The sequence below is a fragment of the Microtus oregoni genome, unplaced genomic scaffold (genome assembly GCF_018167655.1).
Source record: "Microtus oregoni isolate MIOR12 unplaced genomic scaffold, Mior012 000012F_ref0000307, whole genome shotgun sequence".
Classification (NCBI taxonomy): Eukaryota; Metazoa; Chordata; class Mammalia; order Rodentia; family Cricetidae; genus Microtus; species Microtus oregoni.
Window position 1 is genome coordinate 42,088,519 of NW_024543071.1, and position 21,609 is coordinate 42,110,127.

Consider the following 21,609-nt stretch of genomic DNA (forward strand, 5'->3'; position numbering starts at 1 on the left):
CATGACTCTTTAATACAGTTCCTCATGTTGAGGTGACCCACAACCAGAAAATTGTTTCATTGCTATGTCATAACTGTAATTTCGCTACTGTATTATTGGTAATATAAGTACCTGACATGCAGGGTATCTGATATACGACCCTGTCAAAGGGTCACTCGACCCCAAAAGAGTCACGATCCACAGGTTGAGAACCACTGTACTATATGACAACACTCTGATGCTCTCAGCCTGCCCTGGAGATGGGCAGGAGAAGGTTCTGACATATGTTCAGTGTGGAAAGGACGTATTTTGAGTAGGAGTGGGGGCTTACCAGAACGGCATGAGCCCAGGTGGCTGGGCTCCAGCGGCTACACTCTCAGAGGAGCCCTGGCCAACCTCCAGCCTGAATCCGCATAAATTGCTGTTCTGCCTAGAGTCACATATGGACGCACAAGTGTCTGAAGGGTGTGCCTGCTATTTCTGGCAAACACCACCACCAATGACAGTGTCCTTCGGAAACATTCCAGAGCTTGTAAAACCCAGGAAAACATATCGAGGGATCAAGCAGGAGATGTGTCCCTGTCTTACTTCTGCTCCCTCCAGTGTCACTCTGTGGATGGCATCTCCTCAGACACCCTGGCTCTGAAGATAGCCAAGAAGAAAAGCATCAACCCACAGCAAGTTCAGATCCAGCATGCCTTAATTTGTGCTTCAATCTAACTTCGAACTGCCCATACCCTTGGTGAGAGAGTCAAACATTTTGGAAGTCATGGGATTTGGTTTTCTTTGCTCTCAGTTTCCTATAAAAAAGAGTCTGAGGGAGGGGAAAGGAAAAGAGAAGCAGAAAAGACAAATGAAGGGTAGACACACATAGAAATTATATGTGTATGTATGTATTCATTGTAAAAATACAGGTTTTATTAAAAGACTGTAAATATGCCACTTCTAATGAATCATGTATTTAATTTTCGACTATTAAGAAGTAATTAGTATATGCCTTCAATTTAAGGCCTCAGATAGCCATAAAGTCACATAAAACTTTTAATGAGAAGGCCGGAAATCATTTCATGTTGTATTATATTCATTGACTTTCCACATTTCAGAACATTATGGGGATAAAACTAAAACAGATATTGGGACTCTGAGAATACAATAAACAATTATAAAACCTTAAAAATTAAAGGGAACTTAGTGATGGTTTCAATAACTCAACTCACACATGCCTCGTTTGGTGTTTAACTTGGTGTTTAACTCTAAATTAGGTGTATCGCACAAAAGATATGCAGCCATTAACAAGATTCTCCTAAACGAAATGATTAAGAAAGCATACTAGTTTTCCATCAGCAATCTACGCTAGAAATCCCAACAACTCCACAGGAAGATCCAAAGAATAAGAGCAGAGGCTATGGCCCAAAATAAGAAGTGTCACTGACTGGCAAAGCTATAAAAACAAAATCTCCCCATGACAATGGCCATGCCTACCACCACAACAGAAGAAACAAGAAACCATGAGTATAACCGATAAGAGGGAAGAAAAAGCCTAGAATGGAGAAATTTGAGAAGAGCTGAAAGACACGCGGTATCTAATCCTGCTCTTGGAAGGTGGCGCCAAGAGGATCAGCCTTAGCTACGCAATGAGTGTGAGACGAACAGTTTTCTGAGACTCTGTCTTAAAAATAAACAACAAACAAAGGGGAGGAAATCAGACATCCAGTGGAAATGGCAGCCAGCACAGACTGAGAGATGCACGTACAGCCAGCCCTTCACTCAGCCTCCATTTGTCCCACACAGTATTTCAAGAACTGGGAGATCAGTTAGAAAGGCCAAGCAGATGGTGTTCTCACACTCAAAGCAGGTCACAATGTCAGGGAAGAATGCAATAAAGCAAAGCAGGTGTTGTGGGAAAAGCCCAGAAGGGCCCCTGCAGCCACAGAAAACCTGATGAACGTTATTGTGAAAATTTATCCCCAAAGTCTAGAAAATCGGGCGTAATATTTACTAAACTGCTGTCTTATCTGCTTTCCCATGGCATTATAAAAGACCAAGGCACCCTATAAAAGGAAAGTGTTCGATTTGGGCTATGGTCTCAGGAATAGGGTCCACGGTGGAGTGGTATAGGCATGGTGGCAGGGACAGCTGAGAGGGCACATCGTGATCAGCAAGGAGGTGGCAGCGTGTCAGGAGCACAAAGGTCCTTGAGCTCACAGACAGCACTAGGGAAGTCAGGACTGTTGAATGAGTAAAGTTATCTTTTTGAAGGAAAAAATATATAACCTGTTTTCTGCCTGGAAAGCTGGGAATGGAGGTGGCTAATAGCCAAGATGATCCTTGTGCTATCTTTAGAGCCAGGCCATACCAAGGTCTAACAATAGAACCAGAGGTGGCTGATAATCTAGGTAGCCTTTGTGTTATCTGTACAGCCAGGGACTCCTCTACGCACCCAAAACCAGGATCAGAGATGCTTAATAGTCTAGGTGACCTTTGTGCTATATGTGTGATCGGGGACTCCCCAAACAATAGTGATCCACACTATGTGTATGACTAAGACCACACCAGACTTTCCCTCGGCCGTTAAGATAACGCATGTAGCCTTTCTCTAGAATCTATCTTCATGGAAGAAGTGACATGTACCTTAAAAAGAATTCTGATGTAATTATGCCTCCTTGTACACTAGGGCTTGTATGACAACAGGAAACTTTCCCCCAGACTGTACTGTACTAAATACACCCACAATAAACTTCCCAGTGTCAGACTCTACAAGTTTTGAGCCAACACCTGGTATTGAATCACGGTGAACATGACTTCCTTCTGGTCTCACGTGGATGGTCACTCTGCTGACCCTGGTAGTCACAGAGTCCCCTACAGCGGGGGAGGGGGGGAGCGCAGGTTGAGGATGGCACCAGTGTTTTGAAACCACAAAGTCCACTGCCAGTGACATACCTCCTCCAACAAGGGCACACTTAACCGTTCCCAACTGGGGACCGACTAGCCAAAGATACGAGCCTATGGGGGCATTCTCACCAAGCCACTGCATTCCACTCCCTGGTCCTCAGAGGCTTGTGGCAATATCATATTACAAAACGCATAGTCCAACTTCCAAAGTCCCCATAGTCTTTCGATCTCAATACAGTTTAAAAGTCCAAAATCTCTTCTGAGAATCAAAGCAATTACCTAATTGTAACCCACTGTAAAATCAAAAGGAAAACTACATGCTCCCAACATACAGTGGCAAAGAATACATATTACTATTCCAAAGGGGACAACTGGGGCATAGTGAGGAAATACTGGACCAAAGCAAAACCAAACTCCAGCAGGGAAAACTCATAATTCTGTAGCTTTATGTCTGATGTCAGAACTCAGACAGCAGCTCCATTCCTCCAGTTTTGCTGCCTACAGCAATACTCTCCCCCGTCTCTCGATGGTTCCATTCCTTGTCTACAACTTTTCTTAGAAGATACCCCATGGCTCTGGCCATCTCCAACATGTTGGGTTCTAACACAATTTGGGCTTTATTGTCACAGCTTCATGCAGTGACTTCTCAGGTCCTCCATGCAGGGACTACCCTGTCAAAAATCTAGCCTAGGTGGTTCTCTCTAGCAAAGAAGTGGTTGATATGATTGATAATTTATTTGGAAACAGAAAAACAAAATGCAAATGAGGTGATTTTTAATTGTCATTTATGGATGGTGAGTAATAATTTTCACATTACTTTATGTCATTTATGAAATTTGGAAAACTTAACCAAATTTATTATTTCCCGCTCTTTGTTTTTGCCTTTAACCATCACTCCAGTGCTATGGTGTGCTTTAAGCACTGGACTACTTGTGTCTGTGAGGCTAAAAACCTTCCATAGCAGTTAGTGCTTCAGAAAAAGAAGTTTCTGCAGCATAGTCCTGGGCAGGGTTCGCCTCTGTGGCAAGCCTGGCCCTCTGTTTCCTGGACTGATAGAAGTACACAGGCTCCAGGTATTTAAGAGTCTTTGTACGCGTTGGGTTGTGTGCATACTCTGTCAAGCAGAGGAAGCAAACACTGAATAACATATGAATAAATTACAAGATCTGTTTTACACTTAACATTTTTCAAAATACACCTCCTGCTGCTAAAGCCCATGCCCCATAAACATCTCCAGGAAAGCCGAGATAGAAGCGAGAATAACAACAGCAGAATGACAAATTGGCCAGGGCGAGCGAAGGCGAGTGATAAGTACTTTCACACCAGTCACGCGGGGAGGTTACACACATACGCCCGCTAACTCGCCTGCTTCTGTAGCTGCTTAGCAAACACGGTCTTCATTTGTGCTCAGAAACAAATATGATTGAGATCTTTGAGCCAAGGTCCATATCTAATATATATGTTAATTGAATGAGAATTCTACACCAAAGACAATGTGTAATGCTCGTTACACATAATTTTAAGACAACTTGAAAAAGAAGATGGACCACATTCAATTTTCAAAAGTTTTTGCCCTTTGAAAACAATAGTTTCATAAAGAGTTGATTAGAAGAGAATATTGGAAGAATATATTTACCCCCATAGACAATACTTGGAATAGGAAATAGATCTAGAAAACTTAACATGGATACAACAATTCAACATCCCTTAGCAAATTATTAATAAAAATAGTAAAAAAGCTAATCAGCATCTTTAGTGTCTTAAATTGATGGTTGCTTTAATAAGGGCATCTTTAGTAGACAAATATCAATGCATTTTTAAGATGAATGACTTCAGTTTAAAATATGTTGTCAAAACCATTTTAAGATTAATTCTAGACTTGAATGCAAAGAACATATCCATCTTTTCAGTTTTATCAGATTAGAATTTATTAATTTTCATCTATCAATGTAAAGCACATCTAGTAATAAACTCTTAGGAAACTACCCCGTGGATGCAGTATTGTCAAACACTTTGTTCTGATTCAGAAGTTGCCCACACCTGCCTTCTGTATGTATGGCTGTGGTAAAAGGAACTAGAGAAGAAAGCAAATCAGCAAAGCTCCTTGGCTTCTGGAAGCCACCCGTGCTGTGTGGAAGCAGAGCTCAGCATCTGACCTAGGGCATCAATAAAACAAGGAAGACAGGAACTCTTTCTGAGGCACGTAAGTGTCATGTCATTAATCGAACTTGGATCGTAGCCTCCTATTCTTATAAGATGACAAATTAACCATATGGCTACCTCATAGACGACAAAACTAAAACACATTAAACTCTGTGGGGTAAATACACCCACGGGCAAATCTAATATACTGACATTTTAAATACTAATTGAAGCTGATTGATTTACGTATTCTACGTTCTCAACTCTCCAAAATGATGTATTTAATGTTTTATTTTTAAACACAATTAAAAAATAATATATAAATATATACATACTGCAAATGCAATACAGATAACAAATTCATTTAAGCCCATTTATGCACATTAGTAACACACCATGTGGCAGGAAGACTAGGACTACAAGAAGACCCCTTGGCGATTTATTTTATATTAAGTCCCTAATGGCCTCTTCTTATCTTTGCAAAAATATGCACGAAAGTCCAGACTATGCAGCCATCAAAATGAATGGTTATTTATTTGCTAAACGAGAGCCCTATGTTTAATGTTCCTTACACATAAGGTATCTGGAGAAGTCGCGTTCCTGCAGCTCATACATCATTTATTTTACATACCCTAACTTCGCACAACAGGCAGCTCAAAGACATCTCTGAACAGCATTCTAAGTTGCTACGATTTTTGTTTCCAATTCCATTACTGGCAGATTATATGTTAACATGTTTACTTGCTTCTTTAACAACAAAAACAAATTTATGGCCTATCTTTGTGCCTGACACAGACATGAATACAAAATGGGAGAAAGTTTGCAAGTTTCAAAAACAGAAAAAAAAATCAAACAAAGGATAGATAGCAAAAGTTGGCAAATAAATCTATTAAATGCGGAGACAAAACTTCACATACAATAAATTGTCTGAAGAAGAAATTACGAGTAACTGGCAAGTTCTACCAGAATGTTCTTTGGCTTTCAAGGAACAAAAATCCTTTCTCTTGAACCTCAAAACTTTGCATTGTGGGAGTTTGAAGTATTCAAGTTGACAGGGACACACTTTCCTGTCAAATCACCTCATCGCAAGTTCATGCAACCAAAACGTGTCTGTCTGGGGAGCCTCGGGAGATAGGAAGTAAACAAACCAGTGTTGCTTCTTTTCTCCCTGTGCCGTCTCCACCTAAATTCAGAGTAAGGAGAAACCATGCACACAGAAGCTGACACTTGAAAGAGAGGTGTTTTAGAGAAAGAGAAAGAAGGAGCCCCCTTTGTCTACAGGGTACCCGGAAGCCTTCGTGAGCCCCCTCTGTCTATAGGGCACATGGCAGTCTTCCTAAGCCCCATTTTGCCTATAAGGACACAGTAGTCTGTCGTCCAGCATCTGATTTTACTTCTCCAGTTTCACTGACCTGTACTCAACCATGGTCTGAAAAGCATATTTTGAGAGAAAATGCTACATTTGAGAAACCTTTATTATAGTACACTGCTGTGATTGGTTCAATTTGACTATTAATCTCAATCCTTTTCTAGATCTCATTCATAAATCAAGCTATCATGAACATGCATGCATAGGAAACACAGTATATGTGTGCACTGGGCATCCAGAGTCATGAAAAGCATCATCTTCAGGTAGAAGACACTACTATATATACTTAAGAAAACCAAGCAGGGTTTGGAGGTGTGGATGTACAGTCATGCTGTAGAGCAAATTCTTGCCATGATCCCACATAACAGCTTCTAGTAAACCCCGTGATGTCTCTGGATACTCTTAGTTAACATAGCTATCACGATTATTTCACAGTAAGAGGTTTAGTGGTCAAATACCCAACCCCATGTCACTGGCACAGGTGCAGTCTTGTGTATGTAGCGTTACGCTCCGACCCTTTGCAGCTAGCCTCATTGCTAGTGGAGGAGAATATGCCCCTCTTTTTTTTTTGGTATCTTCTTTCCTGGCCTTTTCTGCTCCTCATCAACAAACTGCCTATCGTCTAGGACACTATTGCTATGAAGTAGAAGAATGGGAGTTGAGAAAAAAAGAGGCGGTGGAGCTCTTATTTCACAGAGGGGGCAAATGCTAGTTTCCTGTTCTTCATTGGTGCTGTGTCTTACATGACGGGCCTGGGGCCCTAGACACCGGCAATAAATGACCACCCACTTCCCTGTTACAATCTAACACCTTCCATCTCTTCGTACCCAGGATGCTGCGATGAAATTTCCTCCCATGTTTCCACAGCCATGGAGATGGTGCCTCCTCTCCTCTCACCGTAGGCATCTGCTCGGTTTCCACTTTAAAGTCAGCCACTTGGATAAGACCGAAGGCAAATGCTTGTTGGCTCTCCCTCACACATGGCCTGGGTCTGGCCAGTCATAGAGTCCTATATCTATTCCAACTATTTTCTTAGTCTAAAGGCTTACTGCAGAAGGGAAATCTGGAACTCACTGCAACCCAAACAGTCAGGGTATTTTTTCCCTCTTTAGATTGGCATTCCTTCCTTTACTTGTATGGTGTTGTGGGATAATCTTTTTGTACACTGTGAAGATGTGTCGCTGCTTAAGGTACCTGATTGGTTCGATAAAGTGCTGAATGTTCAATAGCTAGGCAGGAGAGGATAGGCAGGGTTTCTGAGTAGATTTCATTGTCAAAATCTCTTGAGATCACTCTCTTTTCACCAGTATTCTCCAAGGTTCTGGGCACTTCTCTCTTCCTGTAAGCCTTACAGTGGTAACCTCTGGAGTATATCTGTCTGTCTGTCTGTCTGTCAGTTTCCTCACCATGCCTTCACCCCATAACTGACTCACCTCCTTGGCTTTCCTGAAATAATTCTATCCTGAAATTATCACTTATTTTGAGTAGGACCAAGAATGTCAACCATATAGTTTTCAAGCTCAAATTCTATCACAGCATAAACAAATATGAACCCCTCCAGTTTCTTATTGTTCCTCAGCCTGGCATGGATACACGTCACCTGACCTCTCAAATATCTTCTCTGCCATTTCCTGTCATTATGAACTTCATAAAGCAAAGGAAAGCTTTATGGGTATTTTCAAAGTAGGTCATTAAAATCCTGGAGTCTCAGCCCCAGCTACATCTCCAAGGCAAAGACTTACAAAGTGGATTGGTCAAAAAGCAAGAAGAGCTTGGCTTCACACTGGTTCTCTTCCAGTGTGCCGGGCAATAGGATTCTCCCAAGTAGCACAAGAACTTTTAATAGGACAGTATTTGTCTGGACAAAACCGTAGGTAACTAACGCATTTAAAAGGTACAGATACTACCAGCCTTCTGAATCTGTGGGTTCCAGATCCATAGATTAAATATCCGGGGTTTTAAATGTCTGAGAAAAATAACTGAACATGATCAGACATTTTGCCCATTATAAGTCCCTAAACAATGAAGTATAGTAAATATTGACATGATATTTATGAGGTATTATAGGTTATCAGTAATCTAGAGATTTGATGTATATGGAAAAACGGGTAGGATTCTATGCAAATTATACCCCACTGTGAGTTGACTTGAGTGTCTGAAGCTTTGGATATCCTCAGAGGATCCTGGAGTAATTTCTTGTGACAAGGACAGTACAAATGAAAAACTAGTTAAGAAAGAGTCAAGCCTGTTGGGAGATGCTGATGGATATTTCCCAGCTTCTCTCATTCCAAGGGACTATCTTTCCTCATTTTGTCTAAAGTGGCACCAATGACATGTTTTGGTAAGTAGAACATGGCATAATCATGAGGAACTTATGACCCCTGACCTCAAACATTCTTGCTTCTAGTACCTGAGATCAGTTCTGCTCTCATATGAAGACGCTTGAATGGAAGACCACATGGAGAGATGGACCGTTACGCAGTTTCACCATAGTCTTCCCCATGAAGCCACAGCCTCGTGAGTGAGGACAGCTGGTCCCAGCCACACCTTGTACTCTGATGGCAGTCATTACTGAATTCAACAGGACCCAGAGAATCCTGAGGAAAGCTAAACTGTTAGCCATGAGGACTAGGAAACAAAGAAGAGCGCCCGTGGCTGCTGCTGTCTCAGACCAGAACTATTGTGTTGTCTCCACAGTCAGCTCATTCACCTAGACAGTTGACAAAAAACTAGCTTAGACAATTGTCACAGAACAGTTGGTTTTTTCCTTTGTGACCCAGCACAGAATAAGGAGGAAAGGATGGACCTTCAGAGTCAAGGTCTCTGGTGGATTTACCCTGGGACTTGAGGTCATTCACTTCCTTTCACACCTCAGCCAAGCGCTCAGCAAAACAATTCTAATGGCCAGCACCATAACAAGCTGTCAGAACCTGAAAGCCTCTCCCTGAAGACCAGCTTTTGTAGTGACAGAAAATGCTCTTCAAACTGACCACTGGGCAAGTAATCAACAGTCCTACCCAGATGAAGATGCCAATAACCACAATGCTGCCAGCACAGCAAGAGATCCCTAAAGGTGCAATAGTGGCGCTCATATCTTAGCAGTAACCAACAGCTATCTCACTGGACTTAAGGCCACTGAAAGGAGGGGGAAATGCCTGGTACTAGAAATAGGGCCAACTACCCCGGGCTAGTGAGGTTACAGTCTTGGAGGACAACCTTCTACCACCCCTTTACTGGACCAGCACAATCCTTAATTGCAGTCAAAATTCTCATGCTTATACCCACAGGTAACTGTGACTCTCATTCGGCCTCAAAGAAGCTTTGCTTCTCTTTACAGCAGACAGAGACCCTCACAGGAGAACCACAACTGGTCAAAATGCAGAGAACAAGGGATGGCGGAGTGGCCAGCTCCAACAGTTACATCTGCAGCAGAACACCTGTAATTAGTTCTGGGGAGGCAGAGGCAGGTGAATTCCTGAAGTTTACTGTACATACAGTTTGGGAGCATCAGTGACATCCGGATTCAGTGAGAGACCCAGTGTCAAAAACATAAGTAAATGAAATAAGGCAGAGACTAGCTGAGGAAGTCACCAACACCAACTCCTGGGTTATATACACATATGAATAATTTAGCGTTTTTGGTCAAAATAAGCAACAGTACTGATACTTGTTCAGTTTTCATTTGAAGAATGTTTTCAGATTCACTGCTACTTTGTTAGTGATGGAATCATCTTCCGTCTGGAAATGTTTTCAACATAGATGGATCCACATGACTGCTTTACATAATTTATTACCATGTTTAGGAAGGGCTTAGCATATGCCAAGACCGTTCTAAAATATTTGCTGCTGTTAACTTAGTCCTCAGCAACCCTCTGAAGAAAGCAGCAATAAGTTCCCATCTTAAGCACAAGACACCACCCGCTGATGTCTGCCGCCTTCCCCGTCTCACCATTTCTCCTCGGAGGAAGCAAGCAGCACTTGTATTTCCTCTGTGACCAAAAGCAGATGTCATTTGGTTCCAGCATTTGAAAGCCCTGGCTTCTCCAGTGTGATTTCAGGTCTCACAGTGTCACATCTGACACCGGCTGCATGAAGACTCTTCCTAACCTGGGTGGCAGCTAAGGCTGTGGACCCTAAGGCAGGATCCAGGCTCTCTAGGTCTGGTTTCTGCCTCTCCCAGCTCTCGGCATCTTAGTCATGGCCTCATGGTCTGGTTTTGGCCAGCATTTGTCCCTCGGCCACCTTCCCAGCTCCTCTGTCGACAACTGTTAACTTATGCTCCCTTCACCCCACGCCGCCTTCTCTACCCTGGGAAGTCTGAAATAATGTCTGCTTTCTGGGTTCCATCATACAGTGTGGGGACACTCTAGATCTCCAGGAGCACGTCAGCCTTTGCCCTGGTGGAGAAGGGAAGGAACTGGTCCTGTGGTCTTGCTAGACAGCCCATGGTGTGCGCTTGTTTCTCTAGCTGCCTTCTGATTTCCTAATCGCATGCCTGCTGCACTTCTTCCTGTCTGGCATCCTCCTGTTTTCTTTCTTCTTGGGGGTTCTACTGCAAGAATCAACCCGGCAGCCTGTCCAGAGCTAAATACAAGGTAGATCCAAGCCTGGGTATGAGGCCATTTCCCCAGACTTCTAACTCAGCATTGCACACGGCGCTCACTCACCCAGCTGTAATGGTGTGTTTTCCTTCACCTAGATCAGTGGTTCTCAACTTCCGGGTGGAATGACCCTTTCACAGGGGTCGCCTAAGATCATCAGAAACATCAGATATCTACGTTACAATTCCTAACAGTAGCAAATCGCACTTAGGAAGTAGCAATGGAAGTAATTTTACGGATGGGGTCCCCACGGCATGAGGAGCTGTGCTCAAGGGTCACAGTGTCAGGAAGGCGGAGAGCCACGGCTCTAGCTGGAACACTAGAGGGCCTTCATTTCCACTCCCAGCCGCCAGTCTCAGTCACACGCCAACTTCTACGCGCCTTTCAGAGTTGGCTTTCAAAGTAACCGGGCACATTTTCCACCGTGTGTTCCTCTCCCCAATCAGACTCCATGTTTCTCTGGTATTCAAACTGCACTACTGAGATCAACCAATCATTTATAAACACGGGAGAGCAGACAGCAGTGCATAACAGGATCAAACCTGTATTTCAGGCACACGGAAGCCGTATAACTGATGTTGCATGAATACATATCTACGTTAACGGGTGGGCAATGAATGAATGAAGTATGTGTGTCCGTTCCAGCCCGATGGCGCACCAGCCGGTTGCTGCGCTGTAGACTGAGAAGGACCACGGCTGGAGACGATGTGGGCCGAGAGCCTCTCTGAGCTCCGTGGACAGGGAGGCACCAAATGACTGTTTCACTTCAGGTTTGGCATAAAAAGAAAGCGGAAGAGAGATGAGATGTGCCCAGCATGAGAATCTGCGAGGAAATTTAAGCTAGATTTCATGACAGGATCATAAAAAGAACATTAGACTAAAATGTTGCATGGCAAAAGATAGCTAACCATGGTGCTTAACACTGAAAACCACTTTTAGGAGAGTCTTTCAGAGTCCCCCCAAACAAACAAACAAAAACTGGCATCGTGGACTTATTTATTTAAAAGCTTGGTTTTGGGGAGTACAATGATAAAAAAAATGAAAGGCACACACCCCAGTAAATGTCTGGTAACACTCAAGGCATGCTGGGTCTATTTTACTATATTTGTTTTCTAGGTGTCGGATGCATAGGTATGAGTACAAGTATTCGTTTTTCCAATATGGAGAAAAGTTGCGATTTATTAATAAAAAGGTTTTTTTTTTTTTTTTTAAAGGTGAAGCAGGAGAGGTACCGGTGGATGGGTTTTGGCATTTCAAGAGAGTCCTTAGAATGAAGGAATATTGAGAGCACAGCCTGTTTTCCCTTCTCTACCACTAGGCGGCACCACTGGCCCGCGGTATCCTCTTAATGCGGCCAGAGCAGTAAGTACCCTTGGCAATGGCTGGATTAAGAGCCACACAAGGTCTGCATGGCAAAAGTAGATTCCTTTGTTTGACCCTCCTTGTTTCTCTGAGTCACCACTCAAAACAGATTTCTTTTTAGCGTGTACCAAAATACAGTCGAGTCACTTAGGGAACCAGCTCTGTATTTGCATAGAGGGCTGAAGGACCTCTACAGCTCAAAGGCTGTATGTGTTGTTGGAGAGTTTTGATTTGGCTTTGGTTTTTCGAGACAGGATTTCTCTGTATAGTCTTGGCTGACCTGGAACTCACTCTGTAGACCAGGCTGGCCTCGAACCCAGAGATCCACCTGCCTCTGCCTCCCACGTGCTGGGATTAAAGGCGTTCGCCACCACTACCCTGCTGTCTTTTGAAGAGATTTCAGATTTCTCTGAAATTTCCTTCAGCTTAGCAACCTGCTTTTTCCATGACGAGTTGATACAACGTAGTAATTAACCATTAAAACATTGCCTGTGCTTCACTGGAATGCTACAGTCAAACTAATTTAAACCAAGGTCGGGTCTCTGAGTCGGCAAGAGAATTCTGAAGGCAGGTGACAGGGGAGATAAGCTACAAGCAAGGTAAGTAACAGCTGCTATTAAAAGTAACTCAGGGCAGCTCAAACTGGTCTGAGTACATTCCTAAAAAGGCAATTAGCCAGATTCTTTCAGAAATTAAGCCATCAAAATGACATTACACTACACTTTAAAAATGTATTTACAGTGCAAAAAAGCAGCCATCCCAGCATAGTCATGGCCTGAGGGGTTCCCTTCTCCGAGGAAATGGGTAGAAGAGAATTAGATCCTTAGCTAAGAAGACACTTCAAATTGTCACCAAAGATTTGGGGTGGTGCTATTTCTTAGTCTCCTCGGTGCTAAAGCAGGGAATGAATTAACTCACTTGTTTCTGGTTTCTTCGTCATCTTATAGGACGATTCGGATGACAAAAGTCTCCTATGGCAATGTCTCAGAGAAAGAGTCCCTGGAGGCACAGTAGGTACCAACTGTACTCTGGGGAGGAAGGCCGGGAGCAGTCAAGGTGACACAGAAAAGAGTGTACAGCTCACAGGGGCATGAGCCCTCGCTGCCAAAGGCCATCTTTGTAAAAATTTACAGGAGAAGCTCACAATCCCAGAGGTATTGCACCCCCAAGGGAGAATCTACGTCTGCACCTACAGAGAAGAGAGCAAAATGTGGAAAAAAGCAGGGCTTCTTCAGCCTGAGTTCCCAGCAGCCCGAGAGGCAGCCACAGCTGTGGTGTTCAGCTTCAATAAGGAAAGGTTACAGGGCAATTATTAATGCTACCGGGTACCTTAAACATGACCAGACTCTGGATCCAAACTAAACCCATTCATGGCCAACAAGAAAATGCCTTTGGCCAAAGTGAGCGGAGCTAGCTAAGTAAACCGTGCTTGTAAATTAAGTTTGTATCTTTTCTTTGATTATTTAAAAATTCTGTTTATTGGTTTACTTCAAAAGAAAGGAAGGGAGGGAGGGAGGAAGAGTGGGAGAGAGAGAAGGATGGAAGAAAGGATGGAAGGAAGGAAAGAAGGAAGGAAGGAAGGAAGGAAGGAAGGAAAGAAGGAGCCCCCCAGCTCCAGTATCTTATGAAGGGATGAATTTTTCTACATGTATGGCAAGCACCCCCTTAAAGGTCTGGTGGCCTTATTCTTGCACCCACCAACACATAGGTTATATGTTGACATTCTCTATGGGCACAGGGTAGATGAAGAAACAGAACATTTCTAGAAAGTTTGGACTTAATGGCACAGCACTGCGTACCAGAAGCAAGTTTGCAGGCTTGGGTAGATTGCATCCCAAGCTGGTTACCTCCATTTCCTGCCCACTGTGTCACATGTCCCCATCCCCTCACATCAGGGACCAGAGCCCCAAGAGTGTGCTGGCACACGTAGCAAGGGTGGCAAGGGATGACTGTCAAATTTCAGAAAATATGCAAACCCATTATTAGCAAATTAGAAACAGCCATTATGAAAATTATCCAATTTAACCTAATCATCTCCTGAAGCTTTCACTTCTGAAACGATTGTGTTAAGAATTAAGTTTCAGTATCAATCTTGGAGAGATGCAAATATTAAGACCATAGCAAGCAAATATGATAGCTAGAAAATGTAAAAAGGGATTTGGTGCCATTTAGGGAAATCCATTTACGGAAGAGAGCTAGATCAATGTGTTTTATGAATCATGAAGGTCCATTTGAAATTGACTAATAGGTAAAATAAAGAGAAATCATCAGTAGTGATTCGTTACCCTCAAGTTGAGTGTAGTTGGAGAAACAAAATAGAAGTCCCATCCCAGTGTATGTTTGAGTAAGCACATTCTTGCAGACTTTTAGCTGTACTGCAGTTTGAATCAAGGTCCCTGTGCTGAAGGCTTGGTTTCCAACCTGAGACACTGCTGGGAGATGACGGATGTGGGCCACATGGAAGGAATTTAGGCATTGAAGGACGAGACCTTGAAGCTGATATTGAACCTCCAGCTCCCTCCTGCTTTTCTCTTTGCTTCTCGGCCTCCCTGAGGTGAGTAGCTTCCTCTGCCACATGTCCTGCTGTGATGTGCTGTGTCGCCACAAACGCAAAGCCACCATGCACTGAAACCCTGGGTACCAGGAGCCAAAACAAACCTTTCTTCCCTGTCAGTTGATTCATCTAAGGTACTTCACTACAGTGACAGAAAGGGAACCAATGTGCTGTTGATGACGCATTTTTGGCCATTATCAGAAGGTGTCTACATACAGTTTGCAAAGATCTTAAAACATCACCATTTTCAGCTGCTAAGAATTCTTTAACTAGAGCACGCTGATCCTTCTCCAGTGACTTCCCACTGCCAGGAATAGCTTGTTCCACAGTGGGAATGAAAGCCCGCATTTCCAGGTCCAGTTTCCATCTCTTCATTCTGCCACGGTGCTCAAGAAGCTATGAATCATTAGCTTGAAATTGATTTTAACTTGCGATTTACACTCTATGTGCCTCATGCAGACTGATTCTTGAAACCCTTTCATGTCAGTCATCCGGCCATTTTGTCATTTGTTTCAAACCTCTTGGAATTCTTCAGCTTGAGAGGCTGTGACGTTCAAACGCCTCAGCCACGCGGTGTTTCGTTGTTTAGAGTTACTACCAATGCTCAAAAGTCGTTCTGTTTTGATAAAAAAGAAAATCCCCACCGTTGAGTATGTTGGCTGCGCAGGGTGTTCTTCACTTTATACACGGATTTGGAAGCACAGCATGGCAGCAAAGGCTTGGAATCAGGCGTGAGTTTGAGTTCCAGACTTGGGCTGAGAAACACAAGGCTTGCTCTAGCAACTGTCTGCCCAGGAAGGGAACTCTCCAACCTGCTGCGCTGCCTGCAGGCTGCGCTCTGACCTCCAGGTTCCCAGTTTTCAGAAGTTGTCATCTAAACTGGGGTGGACTTTTCCTGATGTAGTGTCTTTCTGCTCCGATAGGATTCCTAATACCTTCCTCCCTTGGGCCTTGAGATTCCTTCTTCTTTGTGGAATAGGGTGAGAAAGGTCCTTCCAGGCAAAGCTGGGAGCCAGATGTTGAAAATAGTTTCTGAATCCCCCTCAGCCACCCAACCGAAGCACCAAATGGGATTGCTGCATCTGGCTTGTTGGCTGCAGATGCTAGAGCCACTTCCATCAGAGTAGGGACCTACCACAGCACCCTTACCTTTTGGGGTTCCAGGAGGGTGGAATTAATGCGTGGGTGCTCTCATGGCAGTATCTGATGGACACGGACCATACATCACCACACACCATCTTTCACAGTAGACCGGAAGGAAATGGGAACCCTCATCATTTAGAACCTGGAAGTGCTGGGGATATGGCTTAGCAGGAGAGCATATGCCTGACATACGTGAGGCCCTGGGTTTGAGACCTAGGAACAGACCACCCAAAATAATAACTCCTACAAATAACAACATGATAGGTGTCAAGTTTCAAACCTGGGACAAACAGTTGAGGTACCTTATTTGATATATCAAAGCGGACCTGGCCACTCGGTTCTCCCAGCATCCCTCAGTCCCTATCTGTTAGAGGGTATGACTGCCGAACTCTCCAGCCCAGGAGCTGAACTGGCCTCCCAGAGGTCCTTTCTTCTCTATATAATCTAGACATTTTGGTTACCTGTCCCCTCCCATTTGGACCTTCGGCCTCCTGGTGGCTGCACCTGGTTCCCCTCTCTCCTTCCTCCGTTTCCCTTCCCCTCTCCCCACATGGCCCAGCTCAGCCTGGAGATGTCCACTCTCGACTCCCTCTCTCACATACCTTCCATAAACTTTCTCCTCCACCATATCTAGGAGAAGTTCTGTCCTTCCCTTTTATTTTTTTTCCTCATTCAATAGAACCTGGAAGGGTTTGTCCAGATATTTCTATTGGTTGGGTAAAAAGGCTTTGAAAAGTCATTTATTCCTTAATTGTCATCTTAAAACCTTCATTCAGCAGCTGATGGAAGCAGATGCAGAGATCCACAGCTAAGCACTGGGCCAAGCTTCCAGAGACCAGTTGAAGAGAGGGAGGAGCAATGAGCAAAGGGGTCAAGACTATGATGGGGATACCCACAGAAACAGCTGACCTGAGCTAGTGGGAGCTTACTGACTCTAGAATGAAAGTGGTAGTGCCTGCATAGGACCAAACTAGGCCCTCTGAATTTGGGTGACAGTTGTTTGGCTTGGGTTTTCTGTGGGGCCACTAGCAGTGGGATCAGGCTTTATCCCTAGTGCTTGACTGGCTTTTTGGAGCCCATTCTTTTTGGAGGGATACCTGCTTGGTCCTGATTTAAAGTGATGTGTCAGACTTTGTTGACACCCCATGGGAAGCCTTACACTCTCCAAGGAGTGGATGGGAGTGGGGTAAGGGGATGGTGAAGGGAGCAGGAGGAAGGGAGGGAATGGGAACTAGGATAGGTATGTAAAATTAGAAAAGATCATTTTAAAATAATTAATTGATAAATAAAAATGGAAAATATTAAAAAAAAGAAAAGTCATTTATTTCAAAAATAGTTCAGTATTTATTAACATTTTAAAAAATATGCTAGTCAAAAATATTTCCCTGGAAGAAACTGCATTTTATGACACAATAAAGCAGATCCTCCATCTTGACTTAAAAAAATATCTGTATCTATGCTCAAACAAGGAGAAGTTGTCATGGGTGCCTCAAGAGGTGTGGCGTGCAGACTGGCTCGCTTGGGCTTAAATCACTGGCTATGATGGCATTACATTCATGGGCCTGGGTAAATACTCCCTTCTGTACGGAGGAGTGGAGCGGCACTCACGGCAGAGTGGAGCTCCTTCTGCTCGGTGCGCTCGCTCAGTGCTAATGGAAAGTGCTGGTGCTTTCCCCTCTGCTGTGTTCCAAGGCACCCGTGGACAGTGATCTCTGGACGGGACAGGATGAGACAGTGCACCGAGCCACCCCACCAGAATACAGCCCTGGAGCTCTCTCCCCTGGGTTTCAAACAGCAGAGTGCTGGCCAGGAGGAGTCCCCAAGTTCCCAGCTCTGCAGAAGAATGACCCAGAGTGACCCAGAACACTAACTCTAAACATGGATTAACTCTTAAGAGCTCTGATGGCAGGTGCTTCTCGCTTGCAGTAAACTGGCCTGCATGAGGCAGCAATAGGTCCCTGTTGACACAGACAAACCCATTGTCAGTTTTTTTTATCTTGGGCTTGCTCGGAGATCTCATCACAGCGTATGTCCCCCTGAAAGCTTTCTGTCAGACCCTAGCTGGAGACACTTAGAATGTGGCTTTCTTGGGAAACAGGGCTGTGATAAAGTAAGTTAAATGAGGTCATCAGGTAGGGTCTGGTCCACTGTGACTTGTCTTTAAAGCTGGGGCAGGGAGAGTCAGGCCACAGAGCCACATACCAAGGGCGGATGACATGAAGATAAAAGTCAGGGATCTGGATGATGCTTCTACAAGCCAAGGGATGTCATTCATTCTCACGGCCTTCAGCACAGGCACTGACCCCGCAAGCATCTCGATCTGAGGCCTGGTGCTTCCAGAACCTTAAGATAATCGATTTTTGTTGAACCCTGCAGTCTGCAGACCTTACAGCACCTTCACTCAGCCCTGGCAACTGGTTACAGCTCGTGTCTATCTGTGTGTGAATAAATCCTGCCGCTACTGATAAAAAGCAACCAGCAGCGCCTGACCTTTGTCCTCATAAAGTAAAGACGCCAATGTGCTGTAATCTCCAGGGAGACGCTTAAGGAGGTGTAGACCAAGGAACCATTGCGGCAGTTCTACCAAGTACCACCTCAGCAGCTTCTCACCAGGATGGGAAGATATAGACACCTTAACGCACTGCTTTGCCAGGGTGTAAATGAGGCCCAGCAACCGGAATCATTAATGCTTCTGCTAGCAAATGAATTAAGGTCATTTTGGTTCCAAGTCACCACAAGCTTGAAGGCTCATACGTTTTCTTCTGATGGACAAGTCAGTAACCAATGAAAAGGCCCAAAGGATGAGTTCAACAACCGTCAGTCAATGGACTGGATGCCACCGCTTGAGGCACCTTCCTTGCAAGGCGCATGCAGCAATCAGACTCAAACGCCTGGAGGAAATGGGGAAAGGGACTGAGCGCCTAGGCTTCCAGCAGCCCTGTCTGTGAAGAAGGCCCTGTTGCGGCTGCCACCATCCAACTTCAGGTAGGGTTTCACTTGTCACACCTTACAGTCACCTTCAGTTATAACTGGTGTATAGGGTAATGCTCTAAAACTGTGCCACTATAATAATTTGATTTTTATGGCAGCTCTTCCCACAACTAATTTTAGCATATTTTAGGTTACCATTATCACTTGTGAGAAATCTACATCAAAAATGACAGAGAGGATCTGCAAGCTTTTTCCTTATCATGTAGAACACCCGAATCCCTCTGTCAACATCAGTGGTTTCTACCTCCCATGCCTGTGGTCATGTAGAACACCCGAAACCCCTGCCAATATCAGTGCTTTCTGCCTCCCACGCCTGTGGCTCCCTCTGTGCTTTACAAGGAAAAAAGCTTCTTGGATTTCTGAATATTTACACCCAAGAAAATTAATTGGTCCATGGGGCAAACCAAGGCCATGTCAAGCACAATGGTGGAAGCATAGCAACGCAAGGGCCATCAGACATGTGGAGTGCTTTTCCCTTGTCCCTGACCTGTTTCAGAGCCTCCCATCGCCCTCTTCTGATTTAACAGCTGGCTAGTCAAAACTACTAACTCAATATTTAGGATGCTGGATTGTGGTGATGGCCATGAACATGCGGGCCATTTAAAAAATCCATCTGATGTTAGCTTTCAGTCATAATTGAAAGAAACTGACTCAAAAAGGGTAAAAAATGTGAATTCAAGGTCACCTGAGCCTATATGTGTGTGTATATCATATATATATACATATATATATGATATATATATGAATAAAAAGATGGAAGAAAGGAGGGAGGGCGGAAGAGAAGGAAGAATGGAGAGAGGGAGGGAAGGAAAAGAAGGAAGGGAAGAAGGGAGGGAAGGAAGAAAAAAAAGGAAGGAAGGGAGGGAAGGAGGGAGGGAGGGAAAAAAAACATGAAAAACCCAAGAACTAGGCAATGGCAGAGAATTTAACTAGGAAACCTAACCCCCTGGGTTCAGTTCTCAACAGTGTAAAAGTACATAAACTCAGAAACAAGTAACAATCAGATATCAAACAAATTGCAAATAAATATTTGTATTTACTAAACACCTACCCCACAACTTTGCCCAAAAGTTGAAGACATGTCAAAAATAGCACCCCCAACTAGCTAAAAATACTATCTAATTATAAATAAATATACTAAACCAGTTCACACTTAATGGAATTCATAGTACACACTTAAGTCCTCAGGAGGTCAGTGGTTATACAGACAGCATTGCATAGGAGCTCAGAGGCGGCCGTAAGGAGTAGAGTTTCTAGGGGCCAGGAAGAAGTATCAGCCCAGTGCGACCATGCCTGGAAGAACAAGTCTGATCTAGAAAGCCGTGGGGACAGCGAGGAGCCTCCTTGGAGACACAACCGGATGGAGAGGGGCACTGAGCAACTCTGCTAAAACTGCAATGTTTGGGCCTTTCTGGTCTCTGTTTACAAGGTGAGGAGGGTGAGAATTATCTCCATCTCCAAAGTGAGGTTAGGAAAACAGCATTGTATCACAGGATGCCTTAGCGGGGGTGGTGGTGGTAGGGTAGATAAATTCCACCTTTAACCCTGTGTGGGGTTTAAACTGACATACTGGATTAGTAGGCATCTTGTCTTCCAGGGAAGCTATGGCATATTAGGCAGGAGTCCTTGCTCTGTTTCTCAGCTCTCTCTCTTTACCGCCATCACTCTGGTGTAACCACAGACACAGTGTTAATAACATCCCAGCTCACTTTCAGCTGGTGAGTTTCATATATACCTGTTGATATACACAAATACCCTGTCCCCTCCCAGAAAATCACACAGGAATTCCAGAATTATACTTAACTGCCTGATTAATTACTGGACCACCATGGAGATTACTGTCAAGATTATACAATCATTCCATCTCTGAGTCTGCTTGATAAACGTTTATAGTTTCATGTATTTGACAAAACCATTTATATCCTGCTATAAAACAAATGAAGGTACATCGAAGCTACAGTAAGTCTATGATATTCACAGCCTTAAAATAACTCACTAACTACAGACAGTTCCCTGAGCAATTACAAGACGTTCTATGTTAATTTAGAAAGGAATTCCAAACAAGCCATTTAAAACCTAATAAGATGCCATTAAATGAAGTGGGACAGGGGAGGGGGAAGCTAAAGAAAACCCTAAGGCTTGAACCAGTAGAAATGATTCTCAGAGCTACTGACCCTTGCAGGATCCATGTTTTACTTGGGTTTCTAGACACGAGGCAGATTTCTAATTGAACGTGATTATCTAGTTACTACGTCCCAAATTGCACACATCTCTTGTATTGGTTCACACCCACAACTAATTAGATGGAGCAGTTATCAGTCTGAAGGCCCATGGAAACTGTTGCATTGATCTGCCAGCCACACACTGAAAAGGAGTGCTGTCAGCTCGGAGGTGCTCCGTGCTGGTGCTGAGGACAGCCGGCCCTTGTGGCTCGTGTACATCATCTAGGAGCTGAACTGAATCACTGGGGGTGGATTCACAGGGATGTCACAGAACAAAGGTCCAGGTTTGTTCTTGGGTTTTCTGAAGTGTGGACCCCAATATGTGTGCTAGCCAGTCCCCAGAAATAGACACAC

General features: G+C 44.0%; 1 protein-coding gene across 1 annotated transcript in view; it reads right to left on the minus strand.

Moving 5' to 3' along the window:
- Positions 1-21,609, minus strand: part of LOC121454718 (protein prune homolog 2-like) — a 158,120-nt gene that overhangs the window by 76,895 nt on the left and 59,616 nt on the right. The window lies entirely within an intron of this gene.